Consider the following 20,000-nt stretch of genomic DNA (forward strand, 5'->3'; position numbering starts at 1 on the left):
TTAAAATGCAGACTTGATGAGTCTTTTCACGCTTGTAATAGTTCGGCTCAATGTGATTATACCCGCCACTGTATTCCCTGCATTCATGTTTAAGTTCATGTTTAATTTCATGTTTCATTTCATGAATGTCCATATTCACCTCCAGGCTCAAACCAATGCAATTCGTTGTTTTCAATATCAAGGGAGAATATACTGTGGGTAAACCGCTCTTTTCTCTTTGCTTATTCTTTGTTTACTGTGTCTTTACTCTGTATTTTATTGTTTACTCTTTTTACTCTTTATTTTTATTTATTTTGTTTACTATGTATTTATTTTGTGTTTACTTTGATTACTGAATTTATTTTGTTTGCTGTGCATTTATTTTTATTGATTTTGTTTACTATGTATTTATTTTTATTGATTTTGTTTACTATGTATTTATTTTTATTTATTTTGTTTACCGTGTATTTATTTTTTGTTTAATTTGTTTACTGTGTATTCATTTTTTGTTTAATTTGTTTACTGTGTATTTATTTTTTGTTTAATTTGTTTACTGTATATTTATTTTTTGTTTAATTTGTTTACTATGTATTTATTTTGTTTACTGTGTCTTTTTTAAATTTTGTTTACTATGTATTTATTTTTTGTTTAATTTGTTTACTGTGTATTCATTTGGTGTTTACTTTGATTACTGAATTTATTTTGTTTACTGTGCATTTATTTTTATTTATTTTGTTTACTATGTATTTATTTTGTGTTTACTCTATTTTTATTTTGTTTAATGTGTATTTATTTGTTTACTGTCTTTATTTTTATTTATTTTGTTTACTGTGTATTTATTTGGTGTTTACTTTGATTACTGAATTTATTTTGTTTACTGTATTTATTTTTATTTATTTTGTTTATTATGTATTTATTTTGTTTTTACTGTGTATTTATTTGGTGTTTACTTTGATTACTGAATTTATTTTGTTTTCTGTGCATTTATTTTTATTTATTTTGTGTTTACTCTATTTTTATTTTGTCCACTGTCTTTATTTTTATTTATTGTGTTTACTGTGTATTTATTGTTTATTTATTTATTTATGTTACCCTGTATTTATTTTGTGTTTACTTTATTACCTCTGCCACCGAAGGTGGACGGAGGTTATGTTTTCACCCCATCTATGTCTCTGGTTGTCTGTGAGCAAGATATCTCCAAAAGTTGACAGATTTGGGCAAAATTTTGTGGAGGGGTTGGGTATGTGACGGGGACAAATTGATTAGATTTTTGTGAAGATGCAGATGCTACAGTTTTTCAAGTGATTCTTCACCATTTGAGAGATAGGGCCAAAATTATATGTAGCACGATGTCTCAAAAAGCTGTGTATGGATTCGGAGGAAACTTGTTGAACAGGTTGAGTGTGTGTCAAGGAAGAATTGTTTCGATGTTGGTGAAGATCTGAAACCGGATCCAGGTCCGAGAATTTTTCAAGTGATTCTTCACCATTGAGTGTTAGGGCTAAAAACTATAAACAACACGAAGTTTGAAACATTTATGGTCCGATTGGGATGAACTTTAGTGGGCAGTGTGGGTGTGAGTAGGGTAAGAATACTGATTCTGGCTCACTTTTCCCCATGTAAATGAATGGGGGATTTTCAGCGATTTATATTTTTTTTCCTTAAAAATAAACCCCCTTTTTATCCCAAGGTATATTTATTTGTCTCCCCTTTTAACTTGGAGGTTGAACCTCATTGAATTGAACACCTGAGGGTTGAACAGCTCACTCATTGAACCTATAAAGATTTGTTCATTCTCAAATTCCTTCAATAGTTTAATTTTCTTTGCACAATAATCCCCATCTAAAATATTGACAAACAAAACATTTGAATCTTTATATTTTTTAAGATACCCCTTTTGTGCCATTACGAAATGATAAACTTCTCTTAATGCTCTCATCTGACCACCTCCTGAGCCACATATCATTTTGAGATTATAGTAAATTGTTTTTTCATTGTTCAATTGATAACCATCAAAGTTTTCAGTCCATTCAAGGATATTCATTTTTTTCTTTACATCCTCTAACTTACTAGTTTTTAAATTAATTCGCTTATTTGTTTTATTTACCTTTGTTTTAGTTATTTTTTCAATAAGACTTATTTGATATTTTTCACATTCATTATGTTTTCCATTTATATACCAAGACTGAGATTTTCTCCACTCTTTAGTTTGATTAATACTTGGTTTAACCATTTATATATTGTGAAAAAACGCGGCGGTAGCCCTTAAAAACCCTAACCCATCTTCCCATCGTTAAAACATAATCTATTTTATACACTCTATCATACAATATCCATATGGAACACAATCTATTCCATTATCTAAAATAAATCTCTTATCATCAAAGGCTCCTAATGCCTTTTTATTTACTTCTTCACTATATATGTTATGTTTATAACTTCTTATTGTATTCATTTTCCTATATTCTTCTTTCTTATTCATCAAACAATTATAATAATTTCTAAAAGTTATTGATTTCTTTATTACATATTTCTTTATTCCCTTTAACCTCTTATCAATCTGTTCACCATACTTATAAGCATATGCCTTTGCTCTCAATCCAATAAACTCACTCATTACTTTTCCACCCAACTCATCCTTAAACTTACCAATAACCTTTTCATTCTTTTTGGAAAATAACTCACTCTTCTTGCTGAAATTACTTGTATCATATACTCCAATATTTTTCTTCATATCTTCATAAACATCATCAGTTTTTATATCTAGGATAAAACTATCAGTATCCATATACAACAATGAAACATTTTCACCATACTCTTTCTTTAAGTCATTATACAAATAATCATACATCAATATCTTTGATAAATCAAGAACTGCTGTTCCAATATAAATTGGTTTATCCATTACAATACTTTCCTTTTTCATATGAATTGCAGAAAAGTTCTCTGAAAAAACCTCTTCTCTCTCAAAACTTGGTTTATTTATCAATCTCGAAGCTTCTTTCCAAGATGTTGCGAATCTAATGTTTTGCCTGTTTCTAACATTTTCCATAGTCTTTCCAAATACAGCATTATTCATTAATTTATAAAAGTCCCCTTCAAATTTTACTTTTGTATTTGCTCTCATATCTGTATTGAATTGAATATACTTTTTCACCCAAGGACTTTGTTTAAATTTTAAAACTCTATGAATTTTAGCTACTCTCAATCCTTCTCTCAAAAACTGTTTTAAGCTTCTCTGATGCAAAACATATCCCTCTTTATCATAGAATGTTGTTAATAACTTTTCTGTTGATTTACCTTTAATATTAAAACTTTTATGATAATCACTTAACCATTCTTTCTTTGGAGTTTCTTTCTCACATGCAAAAGGAAGATCTTTATGCTTATTATGAAGATCACTCGGGTACCTCAAATCAACTTCAAAATAATAACCTTCTTCTTCCTCATTCAATTCCTCTTGAGAAGAAATAACAATATTCATCAAAGCCTTTTCATAATCCTTTTCTTCCACCCACTCTAATTTACCATAAGGTAGAGATTGAGACATTGCCCATCCATACAAATTATTAGCATCAAAATACATCAAATAATTACTATCTTTTTCACTATCATAATTTGGGAGATATTTATTATTTGCTTTCGCATATCTTTTTGAACATACTTGTGATATTCCACCTCTCTTGGACTTCTCAATCATCAAAAGCATATCCACATCACTGATTAAATCTATATCTTGTTTTGTCATTTTCAACATTGCACTCCAAGCTAAACCAGGAGCTGTGAAATAGTGGGCAGGATCTAACCCATAACAATTTTTATTATGACAGAGTGATCTAAAAGCTTCAAACACATCAGCTAACAATAAAACATCTGTTTTTAGATATAAATCGTGATATTCTCCAAGGTTCTTTATCTTAAATATTTTCCATATTTCTTGTGCGTGTTTATATTCCTTATCACTTATCTCTTCTTCATAAAGGTTATTATAGAAACTTTCTTTTGAAGGAAGTTGTGTTTCTTTAAATCTCATAAATGAATCCATATAATCATAAGGATAAATTCCCTTACTTGTAAGAATTTTCTCTTTACTTTGAATTTCATTCCTTGTTTGAATTTCCTCTCTCGTAAGAATTCCTTCTTTAATCAGAATTTCATCTTTAATCTGAATTTCCTCTTTAGTGAGAATTTCCTCTTTTGGAAAGAATGAATTAAGATTTGGAAAAGAGTCCGTGGAGCTTAGATTTGATGCGAGGTAGGCTAGTGGTGTTCCCATAAACTTGTAAGAATCTAAAAACCTAATACGAGTTATAGGTTTTGTGAATATCATTTTTGAAAATGAAATATACTTTTGACTTGTGTTTGTTATAGCAGAAATATTCCCTGGTGTTTTTGAAAGTTCATTTATAAATAGATGTGTATCATAGTTGGCGCTGTTGTGAAGAAAGACTGGAATAAAAGAAGGTAATTTATAATTAAGATTACAACAGGAATGAGCGGGACCTCTATATTTACCAGTAAGATGACAATGGTCTCTAACTTTAAACTCCTTAATTTCCCCCTCACAAATATGACAGATATTGTTCATTCTAAATTCTAATTTTTCTTCTTTGGTTAATTTCATCGGTTCATTTGTTTCTTTCATTAATTTAGTGAGTCTTATACAATCCTTTTCTAATCGTTTTACAAACTCTTGTGAAGCATTTTTTCCACGATAATGTTCAAGTTTGTTATACTTTTCTCCAACAGATGATTTGATATAATAACAGAAACCACAAGGAATATGTTTTTGATATTTATTTGTATATGGTTCTTTTGGATTAGGAGAAGCAGTATTTATCTTTTTAAGGATACATTCAAAATCAGCGTATATCACAAATGGGTGCATGATAGATTTATTATAATCTTCAAAATAAATCTTTTCACCAGGTTTAGGCATTGTAATTACAGCTGATTTATGATTACTACAATATTTTGAATGTTGTTCTAATCGTTCTTTTGTATGAAATGAATTAAGACATCGCTTACAAGGATATATTTTGTTTGCTGTTCTGAATACCTGAGAAGAGATTAATCTTGATAAATTATTGATGTATGTGTAATGTGAATTCTTTCCAACACTAAAATATAAAAGGTCAATGTGTGTTTCTTCATTTTTATAGTTGTTTGAAATTTTTAATATTTGAATTTTGTTTGTATCCGTTAATCCATATACATTAATAGAAAGATTATTCTTTTTCTCAAATTTAGGAATATCTGTTAATGGCATTGGGAATTTAAAATCTTTAATGTCCAAGGTATTCTCATATTTCATATATTGTTTTACTCTTTCTGAATTACATTTTGGTGGATGTAAGTGAGCAAGAACAGACCAGAGAAAACATTTATTATCATTGTTCTTAATATTAACAACTGCCTTCTTTAGTTTTATTTCTTTTGGTAATTCAATATAAGAAGAAGCTTTAAGAGGGTTTGATTTTAGAATGTGTATATCTAAAAAGATGATTTTTTTAATATTGAATCCACTTCCTACCACTGTATTATCAACATCCTCCTCTTGTCTTGATAGTTCTTCATAAACCCCACTATTCAAAAAATCTTGAAATGATGTTATAAAATGAAGATCTGTTCTCATATAAGGAGTTTGTTCTTCATCTTGTCTTTTCATATTCATTTTCACTCCCATATAAAACTTTAAAGTTTTTATTTCTTTTAATGTCTTTTTAATAAATTTTTCAACATCGGGTTTCACTATTTCAATTGATTCAGCTATTGATGATGGACCGGGTTCTCCAAATTGAAAAATCCTTATTTTTATATGCCCTTTAAATGCCTCATCAGTGTTTTTAATATAATAGTCTCCCTTTACTTTAAACTCATTTTTCTTGTGTTTTTGTGATTGAAGATGTTGATTATAACTACTCTTCAAAACATCCTTTGAACAGATATCACAATGTTTTCTTTCCAACTCAAGAGGAGATATTTGATGAAATAGATTAAATGTGTGTTTGTTGGTTCGGAGGTGTTTTCTATAATGTTTATATTCGTGATTACAAACATCGCAGTACGTTGTATTCACCATATTTATAGAATAAAACTTTGCTTAAACTAAAATTTTCTTGATGAAAATTTCGTTTAATTTATAGGTGAATCTGTGCTTAAAAACATTTTATCCTCCAACTTTTTCACTTAATAAATACAATGTTTCAAGACACAAAAGACAAGTTTCAATCAATCTCTTCATCTGTTAAAGATACTGAGAAATATGTCAAGGATGTAAAATTGAACAAAGATAAATATAACAACTATTGGATAAAAACTATTATGGTAAATAATATGAGTTCTTCAATTTCCTTCAGTGGAAGGGCTTTTAGTATACCTGGTAGAACATCAATTAAAGTATCTCTAACAAAAGTTTCTCCTCTCCTTCTAGTAATATATTCAAAACTAGAAAAAGCAATGAAACAAGAAAAAGTATCAAAGAACAAAAACCTTATGGATGAAGCTTTAGAAAGAAAAGATAAGACCATCTGTAATATGCAAGGAGAAATTTGTATTTTTTTCAACAACCCTAAAGATGTAAATCTTGATGAAATAAAGGATGTTAATATATCAGGTGAAATGACATTTCGTTCAATAGTAGTTAACGATAATTTTAAAATTACCTTTAATATAAAAAATGTTGTCGTTGAATCTGATAATGAAAAAAAGTATATCGATATCGATGGTAATATACAACTGAAAGTATAGATGAATTTCAGTTTAAGTAAAGTTTTACTTTATAAATATGCTAGACTTTCCTGATTCTCCATATGACAAATTTGAGAATTGTCCTGCGTGTGAAAGACAGGGATTAAACACAGAGTCAAAAGCCTATAAACAATGTATATTCTGTGATTATCTTCTAATTAATGATAATAAAAAATATAAAAAGGAAAATAATTCTTTTAGATTTACACCAAAAATGAATTACTTTACAAGATTGATTAGAGAAATGAATGTAAAGTATGAGGATGATAACACACCTTTCCTTACAAGGGAAGAAACTGAACGTATAAGAGAAATGTTCAAAGGATTGTTGTTGTATATTATTCATGGATGTAATTTTCAGGGAAATATCAACACAAGATATTGTATAAATAAAATAATGGATTATCTTGAAATTAAACCTGAACTTAGGATAAAATATAGAGTTTCTAAAAAAGCCAATAATAAATTAAATAACCTGTTTTTCAAATATATAAATGAATGATTTTTTACCTATTTGGGAAAATAAGATAAAATTTAACAACCATAAAAATCTCCCAAATTCATTAAGATGTCTCATAGTTGGTTCAAGTGGATGTGGAAAAACCTGCTTACTTTTAAAAATGCTCCTCACTCCCAACTTTTTAGATTATGATAATTTAATAATTTTCACAAAGTCGAGTTTTCAACCAGAGTATCAACTACTCTCACAAGGTTTTAATGCTGGTCTTCAAAAAGAAGATATAATAGGTTTATTTAAACGTCAAAAAACCTAAATGATTATAACATTGAAGATATAATTCAACTATTTTGTGATACACAGAGATGTAAAAAGAAATCAAATCTTATAACTTGTATTCTTAGTGATAATACGGATGATATACCGTCTCCCCAAGATTTGGATAAATCAAAAAAGAACCTCGTTATCTTTGATGATTGTGTTAATGAGAGAAACCAAACGGTAATGGACAGCTACTACACAAGAGGGAGACATTCTTCTTGTAATTGTATTTATCTTAGTCAATCGTACTTTCAACTTCCTCGTCGTTCCATCAGAAACAATGCTAATACTTTTATTTTATTCAAGTTAAATTCAATAGATATCAATAATTTTTGGAGAGATAATTGTTCTACATTATGTAGTAAAAAGAAATTTGAGGATTATATGAAGCACACGACTGAAAAATATAAATATATTGTTGTGAAACAAGATGAGATATTAAGGGATATATTTTTTGTTTTATAAACAATTACATATATAAATGACAACTATTATTATAAATCTTGTGGGTAAATCTGCTTCTGGAAAAAACTTTCATAAATCAAGGTTCTTGTGTAGTACAAATGAGAATATTGTAAATTTACTTAAAAAACACCCCGTGATACGCATTGTATCAACAACAACTAGAGCAATAAGACCTGGAGAAGTAAAAGGTGAAGATTATCACTATATTTCAGTGGAGGAACATATGCGATTGAGGAATGAAGGACAAATATTTGAGGAGGTTTCTCTTGGTACAACAAAATATTCACATTGTAAGAGTGAGTTAAAGAAACTAAAATCTGGTGGTGTTGGGATATTAGAAACTAATCCAGAAGGAACGAGACAAATTATTAAATATCTGAGCGGAGTGAAGATTTTATCATTCGGTTTTGATGTTGATGAAGAAACTCAACACAAACGTATGAAAAGCAGAGATGCAAGGATTAGTGAAGAAGAAATTACAACTCGCATTAATGTTAATAAAGAATTTGATGAAATATTTAAAGAAAAGGATTTATTTGAACACATCTACTTGAATGATGAAGAAAAGGAAAATTTCCCTGTTGATCTTTACAATTCATTAAATGATATTTTACAATAAATAAATGGATACAAAAGAAAGAGCAAGAAGATTTAAGGAACATCAAGAGTTGGTTTCAAAAGTTGTAAAACAACAGGAAGACATAAAGAAGAAACGCAGACAGAAACTAACGGGCGAAGAAGCATTTGAAAAAAACAAGAGAAATTTTTTAAACCACTTTTAAAAACTTCCCAAGAAAAAATGAAAGATGTTTCCACAGTTCCCACAGTAGAATATACTCCTAGAAAGCTTCAAATGTTAAAAGATTTCAGTCAAATGACGGAGGAAGAATTAGAGCATTTAGGAGAATTAGAATATGATGATGAAGGTTTATTTCAACAACTGGAAGAGATTAATCAACCCCCTGATTATATTGTGAATGCTGTTCAAAACAATGAATATTCAGCGGATTCAAAAACCAAAGCAGGACTCATTCCAACAGAACAACCAGCAATATTTCATCTTGTTAAAGAAAAGGTATTGATATTTAATGATGAATTAAGGTTCTTAAGTTCTGCTCAACCCCTGTTAAACTAACTCCGAGATTAATGTTTCTTCTCACAAAAGATGGAAGACAAGGTTCAACTGTGAGGGATGAATCAAAGTATATTGATAAACCATTGGATATGGAAAATAATGATGATAGAGTATATATTGATTTGCTGAACACTCTAAATTATAAGGTTATTCTTTCTGGTAAAAGTAGGAAGAATGAGAAGGAGAAACACATTATTCAGGCTTTAAGTATCCTTGGTTCAGGTATTAGTTTTCTTCCAAATGACCCATCGCAATTAGTTAATAGACTGTTATTGTTGTTCGGCAGTAAGAAGGCTGGAAATAACAATTGTTTTAATGAAGCATCAGCCATTTTAGACCAGTTGATGAACATGAAAATAATTAATAAATCTCAATATAAAGACATTTTAACTCATATTAAATAAGATGAGAAGCACAATCCTGAGTTTTAATTTCACAACAAGCGACCACACATCTTCATTCCCATACCCACTACAACTTGACACAACAAAAGAATATGAGGCATCTTTATTGTCCATGGAGACTTATAATACCTTATTTAATATAACCGAGAAAAATGACAAGTTTAGTTATAATCCGGGAAGTGGATACAAAACGATAACAGTCTCACCCGGAGCATACGAGATTTCTCAAATATCTTCCGAAATTGCTCGTCTTATGAAAGAACAGGGTGATGAACCAAAAAATATTGTTATAAACATTCAAAAACATACTTCAAAATCAACGATTAAAGTTAAAAATAACTACAAGGTTGATTTCACAATTGATAATTCATTTAGAGAGTTATTAGGTTTCTCCTCAAAAAGATTGAAACTAATGGGACGTTTTACAGTGATAATGTCATTCAAATATCCTCAGGAATAAATTCGGTGTTAATTCACTGTGATTTGATTGATGGTGCTTATAATGATGGATTAAAAACAAATACAATATTTTCATTCAGCGCATACTCAACCCCAATTGGTTATAAATTCAATATGGAGCCTAAAAATTTGGTTTATCTACCTGTGTCAGGAAAAACCATACACAGAGTAAATTTTAGGATAACCGACCAAGATAATCGTGTGATCTCTTTTAATGGAGAAGTTATATCCATCAGAATTCACCTACGTGAAGTTTTTCAATAAATAAATACGATGGTTATTGTGAGGAAGCACGAGTTGGGAAAATATAAAATAATTACAGGGGATGGGATGTTCCTTTCCCGTACTACAAGGGTGAAGGTATGTATCTTGGTAGAGGATACTATAAACCTAAGAGACAAAGGGGTGTTGGACATCAATTTAGAGGAGATGGGATAATTGATACTCTCATGGGTATTGGTTCAACTATTCTTAAACATAAAGACCTAATTGGTTCAACTGCTTCTGCTGTGGGAAATGTAGCAGGTGCTGTAAAGAGTATAAAAGATGCTCAGAAAGAATCTCATAAATTACAAGCAATAAAAGAAATTAAGAAAGGTAAAACTCAGTTGTCCCCCAAGAACGACAGAAAATAATTCAAATACTTGGATCAGGGTTTCAAAAGTTTTAACATCTTTTTCCTAAATAAATACAAGTATGGAAGCAATTGATAGTATCTATGATTTGGATGATACTATTATTATCTCAAACTCCACTAAAAAAGAAGATTACTTCAAGGTAAATGCAATAACTGGAACAGACTGGAATACAAATGGTACAAAAAGTTTTGAAATAAATAATCAACAAACCTATTTGAATCTCTCCGAAAGTTTCTTGTTGTGTAAATTTAAATTCACTAAGGCTGGGAATAACACAAACGCTACACTTGTAAATGATTTCTTCTGGAAAATGTTTGATAGTGTGCGATTGTATATTGGAACACAAGAAGTTGAAGCGGTTGATTATGTCTCTGCTGTATCTGAAATGATGAAATTTACACTCTATACATTCAGTGATAGAATGGGAAAGGGGTCTGTCGAAGGTTTTATTCCTGATATGTCAACGGGAACAAACACAGACCCTGGATATATTCAAAGGAAAGGAATGTATAATGATGATACAAAAGCAGAAAATAGTTTTACTGTGGCAGTTCCTCTTAAAGGTATATTTGGATTTTGTGATTATGATAAAGTTCTGTATGGTCTTAAAATTAGATTTCAACTACAAAGGAATGATAATGAAAATAGATTGCTTTTTGGTGTTGGTAATGCTTTTGGTGATCAGAATAAATTTGTAATTGAGGAGATGAGTTGGTATATCAGTGAATATACTCCTAATCTTAAAACAGAAGAGATGTTGAATCGAAGACTTAACTCAAAAAAACCACTCAGTGTATCATACCTCAAAAGAAGATGTCAACACGTTAAACTCAATCAAACTACTTACACGTGGAATTTGGGTGTTCTGGAAGGAAAGCCACGATATCTGTGGATGATTTTTAAAAAGCCAGATGGTGATACTGCGACTGATAAGAATAATGCATTGAGTGATAATGCTAAGGTGAAACAACTTCGCGTTTCTCTAGATGGAACATTTTATCCACGAGATAGATTGGAAATTAATTGGGAAAAAAATGATTTTGCTGAAGCATACAAGTCTTACCAAAAGGTGTGTGAAAGTAATGGAAATAAAGAACCTATTTTGGATATGACAGCATTTAAAAGTTTGTATACAATCTATACGTTTGACCTGAGCGCTCAAAAAGAAACTATAAAGTCTAATCGAGTGGATACTTCCCTATACATTGAAAGAGGAGAGAGTGAAGAAGTTGATACATATTGTTTGCTTTTGGAAGAAACAGAATTGCAGATTAATACAGATAATGGTGTGATGATTAGTCTCACATAATTTTTTGTTAAATAAATGAGTGGCAAAGTACCAACTGGGGTATATGTTAATCAAATCAATCTTCATAAACTATCATCTTGTGTTCAAAATCAAAAGCCTTGTACGATTAACGTTAATACAATTCAGAGAAAAGGAGCAGTAAGAATTGATGTTTTGCTCACAAGAGAACAGGTTAAAATCTTGAATGACACTGGCTCACTTAAAATTAAAATGACAAAACCAATGTTGAAAAAATATTCAATAAGAGAGACGAGTGGAGGATTTCTCCCATTTCTAATTCCTTTATTTGCTGGTTTAAGTGCGGTTGGAGCATTGACGGGTGGTATTTCAACAGCGGTCAAAACTGCCAACGAAAGGAAGGCTCAACTCCAGGCTCAAAAAGAATTGGAAAGACATAACAAAGAGTTGGAGAAACAAATTAGTGGAAGTGGTGTAATTGTAGATTTTGCTGAAAAACTTGAAGGTCTGCCTGATAAAGCGAGATTGTTAGTTGGAGATATGCTTTCTTCTATAGCACAAGCAGGTGTAAAATTAACGAAAAGAGGTAATGGATTATATCTTTCTAATAAATAAATGAGCATTGATGAGTGGTTGAAAGAATTTGGAAAGAATACAACATCAAATTTACAACTTGCCAAATATTGTAAGAAATTAAAAATTCATAATGTGGTTATTTGTATGAGAGATGAATTAACAAATGTGTCGAAACATACAAAGAATATTATTATGAACTTAGAAGATAATGATGGGAACGGTTCTCATTGGGTTTGTATTTTTAATAGTCAAGACAAATATTATTTTGATAGTTTTGGTCTTCCACCACCTGTTGAAGTCATAAAATTCTTACAGAATGGTGTTTATCAAACATTTCAAGTCCAAGAATTAAATTCCAAGTGTTGTGGTCAATTATGTCTATATGTGTTATTTCAACTCAACAAAAATAAAAATTTTATGATATTATTTTTAATCTAATATAAATGACTTATGTTGGTAAAGATGGTTCTATCTTTGGTGTATCTCAAGAACTGGATATTGATTTATCAAATTATTACACAAAGGCACAGGCTGAACGACATAAATATAATATAAACAAAAATATTAACATGAAAAATGCTTATAAATTAAAAAATTATCCAAGCCCGACTGACGCGAATGACTTGGTGAGATTAAGCGATTTATCACAATATATATACTTAAATAAAACGGCTGTGTATTCTAAAGATACAGAAGTGTTGATATTATCTCCAGGTCATACAGAATTCACAGTTCGAATTAAAATAAATTTTTATAAAGAAGGGCGTATCGTTTGTATGAGAATAGAACAATGGGGGTATGATATGAATGATTTAGGGTATAATTGGTCATTTAAAATTAACCTCGAAGACCTGGAACAATTAAATCAGTCTCGTAAGGAAGAATATTATCCACTTGGTATCGAGAATGAGTTTTGTGGAGCCACGATTAGTAAACAACAAATAAAAGAATTTAATAAGGGTAAATATAATAATGGTTTTGCCCTTGTTTATCTCATGAAAACAGAAAAAACAGGATTATATATAATAAGTAAGGAAATACAAAATGATTTAACTATGGGAAGATGGGGAGGTGTTTCGTGCCATAATATTATTCTAACATATATTTCTAATACATAAATGACAGCAAGAAGGCTTCAAGAAAATTATCATTTCTGTGTTCAAGCATACCTTCAAGAAAAGGGTATTCGGTATTTTAATAAATATGTTCTACAACATAAGAATGAGGTATTTTCAATAAAAGATTGGCATTATGCTGATGTTGATAAACCAACAACTTTAGATTTAATTAGAATGTTAAATAATGAAAAAATTATAAGGTTAAGAAAAGGTAAGGCTCTTTTAGAAATTCAAAAGAAATTTTATTGGTATCCTGTTGTAAAAAAAATTATTTTGGATACAGGAATAACAAGAAATCCTGATGAATATATGTATAATATTCTATGGGGTGTAAACGATTCAAGTATAGTAAGGGATGAGGAAGGAGTTGAAGAAGAGAGGGAAGAGGAGGAAAAGGAGGAGGAGGAGAGAGAGAAGGAGGAAAGAGAGAAGAGAGAGAGGGAGGAAAGAGAGAGAATGAATAAATATCAAAATATGGAAACCAGTGAGATTCAAAAAAGAATAGAGGTATTAAAGAAATTAACTTATCTCACCAGGGAGGAATACAAAGAATTAAAAAGTCTATTTACAATACTTTCAACAAGACTATCGACATCGAGAAGACATGTATTTTAATTCAAGTTTTTTCTTAAATAAATGGAGGAGAGAGTGAAGGCATTTCTAAGGATTCTTTATGTTTTAAAAATTAAGATTCAAATGTGCATGTTGGAAACTAAAAAGGTTTTTGCACTCTGCAGAAATTTTTCTCATAAATAAATGAGTTATTGTCTCAAATGTAAAAAGAAAACTAATACTAAAAATATTTCATATATTAAAAGTAAAAATAACAGGGTTATACAAAAAGGTATATGTTCGGTGTGTGGTTCAAAAAAAATCAATTTATCTCCAAACACAAACTCGGAGGAGATATACAAAAGTTTTTATCAGGAAGTAAATTTACAACTACTGGAATACCAGGGGAATTACATCTTCCAGGGTATTCTTTCTGTGGTCCAGGCACAAACTTGGATAAAAGATTAGATGAGGCAGACAATCCTAAATCCTGGAGTAAACCAATCAATAGAGTTGATGAAGTGTGCATGAGACACGATATTGATTATGGGAATACCACAACGTTGGAAGAAAAGCATGAAGCCGATAGAGAAATGTTATATAATTTGTCTCTGATACAAAATCCAACCTTGAGAGAAAAAGTTGATAGGTTCATCGTGAAGAAGATGATTAGTGCTAAATTGAAACTTGGACTTGGAAATTCAAAAAACTTATAAGCTCTAATGATGCCATTAAGACTGAAGAGCAATTCGCTGATGAATTACATAAACCAATATTCACAAAGTTTCAGAGAAGGAAAGTTTATTCCAAGGAAGTTGATTATATCTGGTCTGCTGATTTGATTGAACTCAATAATGATAAGGGGTACAAGTATGCTTTAACCGTTATTGATTTGAGGAGTAGATATGCGTGGGTTGTCCCTTTAAAAAACAAAACAGGTAATACTCTTGTGTTAGCTTTTCAACAGATATTTAATAAAAGTAAGAGAAAACCTAAGAAATTGTGGACTGATGAGGGTAGAGAGTTTTATAACAAGACATTTATGAATTTTTTAAAAAATAACAGTATTACATTATACAGTACCTTTAATGAAGGGAAGGCAGTTGTTGTTGAACGTTTTAATCGTACCTTAAAAGAGAGACTATATAAAAAATTCACACAACTCGGTTCACAACAATGGTCATCTTTTATTCAGGATATTGTGGATAAGTATAATGACACGATTCACACGTCAACGAATATGAAGCCATCAGAAACATTTACAAAATTAAAATATGAAAAAGAGATTAATGTCAGAAAACCTAAGTTCAAAGTTGGTGATATCGTAAGAATATATAGGTGGAAATCTCATTTTGAAAAGGGTTTTACTGAACGATGGACGAAAGAACTTTTTAAAATTGTTGATGTAATAGATACAGTTCCTTGGACTTATAAAATATATGATTTGGAAGGGGAAGAGATTTTAGGTTCATTTTATTCACAGGAATTACAAAAGACAAAACTAAGCATATAATACACCTTTGTGGACACTAGAGGGACAAGTATATAATGTGTGTCAAGGGGGACGTTCTTAGATCTGTGAACCCCAAACACAGAATCCTCAACTGAATAGTCAAGGCTTAACTTTTGTTTGTGTGTGTGTGTGCAATGGGAGCAATAGGTTGGCGCTTCACTCCCTCCTACTATACACCGTTGTGGACACTCGAGGGCCAAGTCCGAGGTGTATAACAGTATATAATGTGTGTCAAGGGGGACGTTCTTAGATCTGTGAACCCCAAACACAGAATCCTCAACTGAATAGTCAAGGCTTAACTTTTGTTTGTTGATGTGTATGTGTGTGTGTGTCCCAACCCTCACATTCAAAATCTCAACCCCAACCCTCACATTCAAAATCTCAACCCCAACTCAATCCTCGCCCAACACAATGTCTTTTTCAAAATGAGATTTCCACCTATATATATATATATATTTTTACGTTTTTTTTTTTTCTTCTTCCAATTCTGTCTTTTAAGGCTTTCAGGTTTGATGACGTAGAAAGGGGGAGTAAGCCTGCACTTTCTTCCCAGAACTTTCTTGATCTTGCTCCCATCAAGCACCATCCGACAAAGAACTACATCGATAGGTTTAGATCCCAAAGAGTGATAGCAACTCCAAAAGTCTCCAAAATATAAATAAATAAAATAATAATAATAATAAATAAATAAATAAATAAATAAAAGCCCCCAAAAAAGTTTCAAGTGTCCAACATAAACCCAACTTTCCAAGTCTTCAAGGTATAACCACATTCCCGTTGAGTTTCCAAGATATGTATCACATTGTGAGTTATCAATCCAGAACCCACATTTCAAGTATTCAAAGTAAAACCAACTTACAAAGTCTCTTAAGGATAACTCATTTACTGATTTTTTCAAAATTTGTGAGTCTCCAAGGTAGGCCCCATATTTAGAACCATCTTGGCAGAACCCTTTTCCTGAGTCTCCAAGGTAGTTATTTAAACCATCAAGGCAGAACTCATTTACTGATTTTTTCAAAATTTGTGAGTCTCCAAGGTAGGCCCCATATTTAGAACCATCTTGGCAGAACCCTTTTCCTGAGTCTCCAAGGTAGTTATTTAAACCATCAAGGCAGAACTCATTTACTGATTTTTTCAAAATTTGTGAGTCTCCAAGGTAGGCCCCATATTTAGAACCATCTTGGCAGAACCCTTTTCCTGAGTCTCCAAGGTAGTTATTTAAACCATCAAGGCAGAACTCATTTACTGATTTTTTCAAAATTTGTGAGTCTCCAAGGTAGGCCCCATATTTAGAACCATCTTGGCAGAACCCTTTTCCTGAGTCTCCAAGGTAGTTATTTAAACCATCAAGGCAGAACTCATTTACTGATTTTTTCAAAATTTGTGAGTCTCCAAGGTAAAACTTGTATTCTGGCTCATCAAGGTATAACTTGTTCAGTGGGTATTGTCTTGATAACTCACAATGAGTACTATTGCTGTAAAACTCTTTTTCAGGATTTTGCTGGTCTCCAAGGTATAACTCTTTGGTTGGGTCATCAAGGACGAACTCGTTCTGTGGGTCTTGGTCGCTCATAAGGTCTTCAACCAAGCCAACAATTTCGCCCCAAGTTGTAGCAAAAGCAGTATTTTCATTTCGTATTTCAGACACAATTTCCTGTGAGAGAAAATAATAATGTATTAATTAAGTTATTTAATTATTAAATGAGTATGCTTCAATCAAAGTTTGAAAATAGGAAAATAAAAAATCTTACCTCAATAGATAAGAGGTTTGAATCCAGTTCATCAACTTGAAGGTTTAGTTCCATAGAAGACAGAGAGTTCCAAGGAACACCAAAGTCATCCCACTCAAGGTTTTCAACCAAGCCAACAATTTCCCCCAAGTTGTAGCAAAAGCAGTATTTTCAGATACAATTTCCTGTGAGAGAAAATAATAATGTATTAATTAAGTTATTTAATTATTAAATGAGTATGCTTCAATCAAAGTTTGAAAATAGGAAAATAAAAAATCTTACCTCAATAGATAAGAGGTTTGAATCCAGTTCATCAACTTGAAGGTTTAGTTCCATAGAAGACAGAGAGTTTGAGACAAGCACACAGAACACCATTGCCAGCAAGAACAAATGTTTAAAATGGAGCCTGGGTTTGAAGCTTTTATAGAGAAAGACTGGTGGGTGTGGTTTCCTTTGGAAATTCCCTGGGCAAGCCTAGGCAAGCCTTCATTGGGAAATTTTTCAAAACCATAACATCCTGTAATTTTCTAGTGATTTCTTTGTGAGTCAGAGATGAACTGGAAATGATGTAAGAGTGGGCGGGGCTTAGCAAAAGTAGGCGGAGCTTAGGAAAAGTGGGCGTGGCTTAGAAAAAATACCTTACGAAAAGTGGGCGGAGCTTAGCAAAAGTGGGCGGGGCTTAGGAAAAGTGGGCGGGGCTTAGAAAAAATACCTTATGAAAAGTGGGCGGAGCTTAGCAAAAGTGGGCGGAGCTTAGGAAAAGTGGGCGTGGCTTAGAAAAAAATACCTTATGAAAAGTGGGCGGAGCTTAGCAAAAGTGGGCGGAGCTTAGGAAAAGTGGGCGTGGCTTAGAAAAATTACCTTATGAAAAGTGGGCGGGGCTTAACAAAAGTGGGCGGGGCTTAAAGAAAAGTGGGCGGGGCTTAACAAAAAATAACCTGTGGCTCAGGAGGTGGTCAAACAAGAGCATTAAGAGAAGTTTATCATTTCGTAATGGCACAAAAGGGGTATCTTAAAAAATATAAAGATTCAAATGTTTTGTTTGTCAATATTTTAGATGGGGATTATTGTGCAAAGAAAATTAAACTATTGAAGGAATTTGAGAATGAACAAATCTTTATAGGTTCAATGAGTGAGCTGTTCAACCCTCAGGTGTTCAATTCAATGAGGTTCAACCTCCAAGTTAAAAGGGGAGACAAATAAATATACCTTGGGATAAAAAGGGGGTTTATTTTTAAGGAAAAAAAATATAAATCGCTGAAAATCCCCCATTCATTTACATGGGGAAAAGTGAGCCAGAATCAGTATTCTTACCCTACTGGTGTGTGAGAAGGACAAAGTGGTTCGATTTTGGTGAAGATGCAAATCCGGACACAGGGAATTTTTAATCTTTCAAGTGATTCTTCTCCATTGGGTGATGGGACCAAAAACGAGACAGCAGGATATTTCGAAAAGTTGTGGACGAGTTTACTCTGTATTTATTATTTTATTGTTAACCTACCGGTTTCAGCGGAGGGGATGATAGGTTTGCTATCCGTCTGTCCTTCCATCCTTCCGTCTGTCGCACCTGTGGTTTTTCCGACTTTTTCCACGTACCCTGTAAAATATTCAACTGAAACTTGGTGCATGGTTTTATTATGACAAGATACAGATAAAGTTTGAGATTCAAGGCATTTCATCAATTTTTCACAGAGTTATGGCCTTAGAAAATATCAAAAATTATACACGAGCAAATACAACTCGTCACTGCACTGACGGGCATATTAAGGGGTGGGGAGAAAAAAAAGGGAGAGGAGGGAACAGGGGAAGGATAGACGATAGGAGGAAGTAAGGAGGGATGGAAGGGAGGTGAGGGAGAGAGGACGGAGGGGAGAGAGAGAGGGGCAAGGGGGGGTGGGGAGAGAGAGAGGCACAAATGGGGGGGTGGGCAGAGAGAGAGGGGGAGAGAGAGAGAGGAAGAGGGAGAGGGGAGAGAGGCGCAGAGGGTGGAGAGAGAGGGAGAGGGAGAGAGAGAGGCACAGAGAGGAGAGAGAGAGAAGAGAGAGGCGCAGAGGGGGGGGAGAGAGGCAGGAGAGAGAGAGAGAGAGAGAGAGAGAGAGGAGCAGAGGGGAGAGAGAGAGAGAGGAGCAGAGGGGAGAGAGAGAGAGAGAGGGGAGAGAGAGAGAGAGAGGGGAAGAGAGAGGCAGAGGGGGAAAGAGAGAGGCAGAGGGGGAAGAGAGAGAGGCAGAGAGTGAGAGAGAGAGAGAGAGAGAGAGAGAGAGAGGGGCAGAGGGTGGAGAGAGAGAGGGGCAGAAGGTGGAGATAGAGAGGTGCAGAGGGTGGAGAGGGAGAGGGAGAGGGAGAGAGAGGAGGGGAGCGGGAGAGAGAGAGAGAGAGAGGCAGGAGAGAGAGGCGCAGAGGGTGGAGAGAGAGGCAGGGGGGGGGAGAGAGGCAGGGGGGAGAGAGAGGCAGAGGGTGGGGGAGAGAGGCAGAGGGTGGGGGGAGAGAGGCAGAGGGTGGGGGAGAGAGGCAGAGGGTGGGGGAGAGAGGCAGAGGGTGGGGGGAGAGGCAGAGGGTGGGGGAGAGAGAAGCAGAGGGGGGAGAGAGAAGCAGAGGGGGGAGAGAGAAGCAGAGGGGGAGAGAGAAGCAGAGGGGAG

General features: G+C 32.9%; 1 protein-coding gene across 3 annotated transcripts in view; it reads left to right on the forward strand.

Annotated features, from left to right (window-relative positions):
• Nucleotides 1-20,000, forward strand: part of LOC147010065 (transcription factor Sox-10-like) — a 64,213-nt gene that overhangs the window by 1,425 nt on the left and 42,788 nt on the right. The gene's annotated exons all lie outside the window — the stretch shown is intronic.

The sequence above is a fragment of the Eptatretus burgeri genome, chromosome 17 (genome assembly GCF_056783735.1).
Source record: "Eptatretus burgeri isolate ZD-2024b chromosome 17, Ebu_testis_v1, whole genome shotgun sequence".
NCBI classification, from domain to species: domain Eukaryota; kingdom Metazoa; phylum Chordata; class Myxini; order Myxiniformes; family Myxinidae; genus Eptatretus; species Eptatretus burgeri.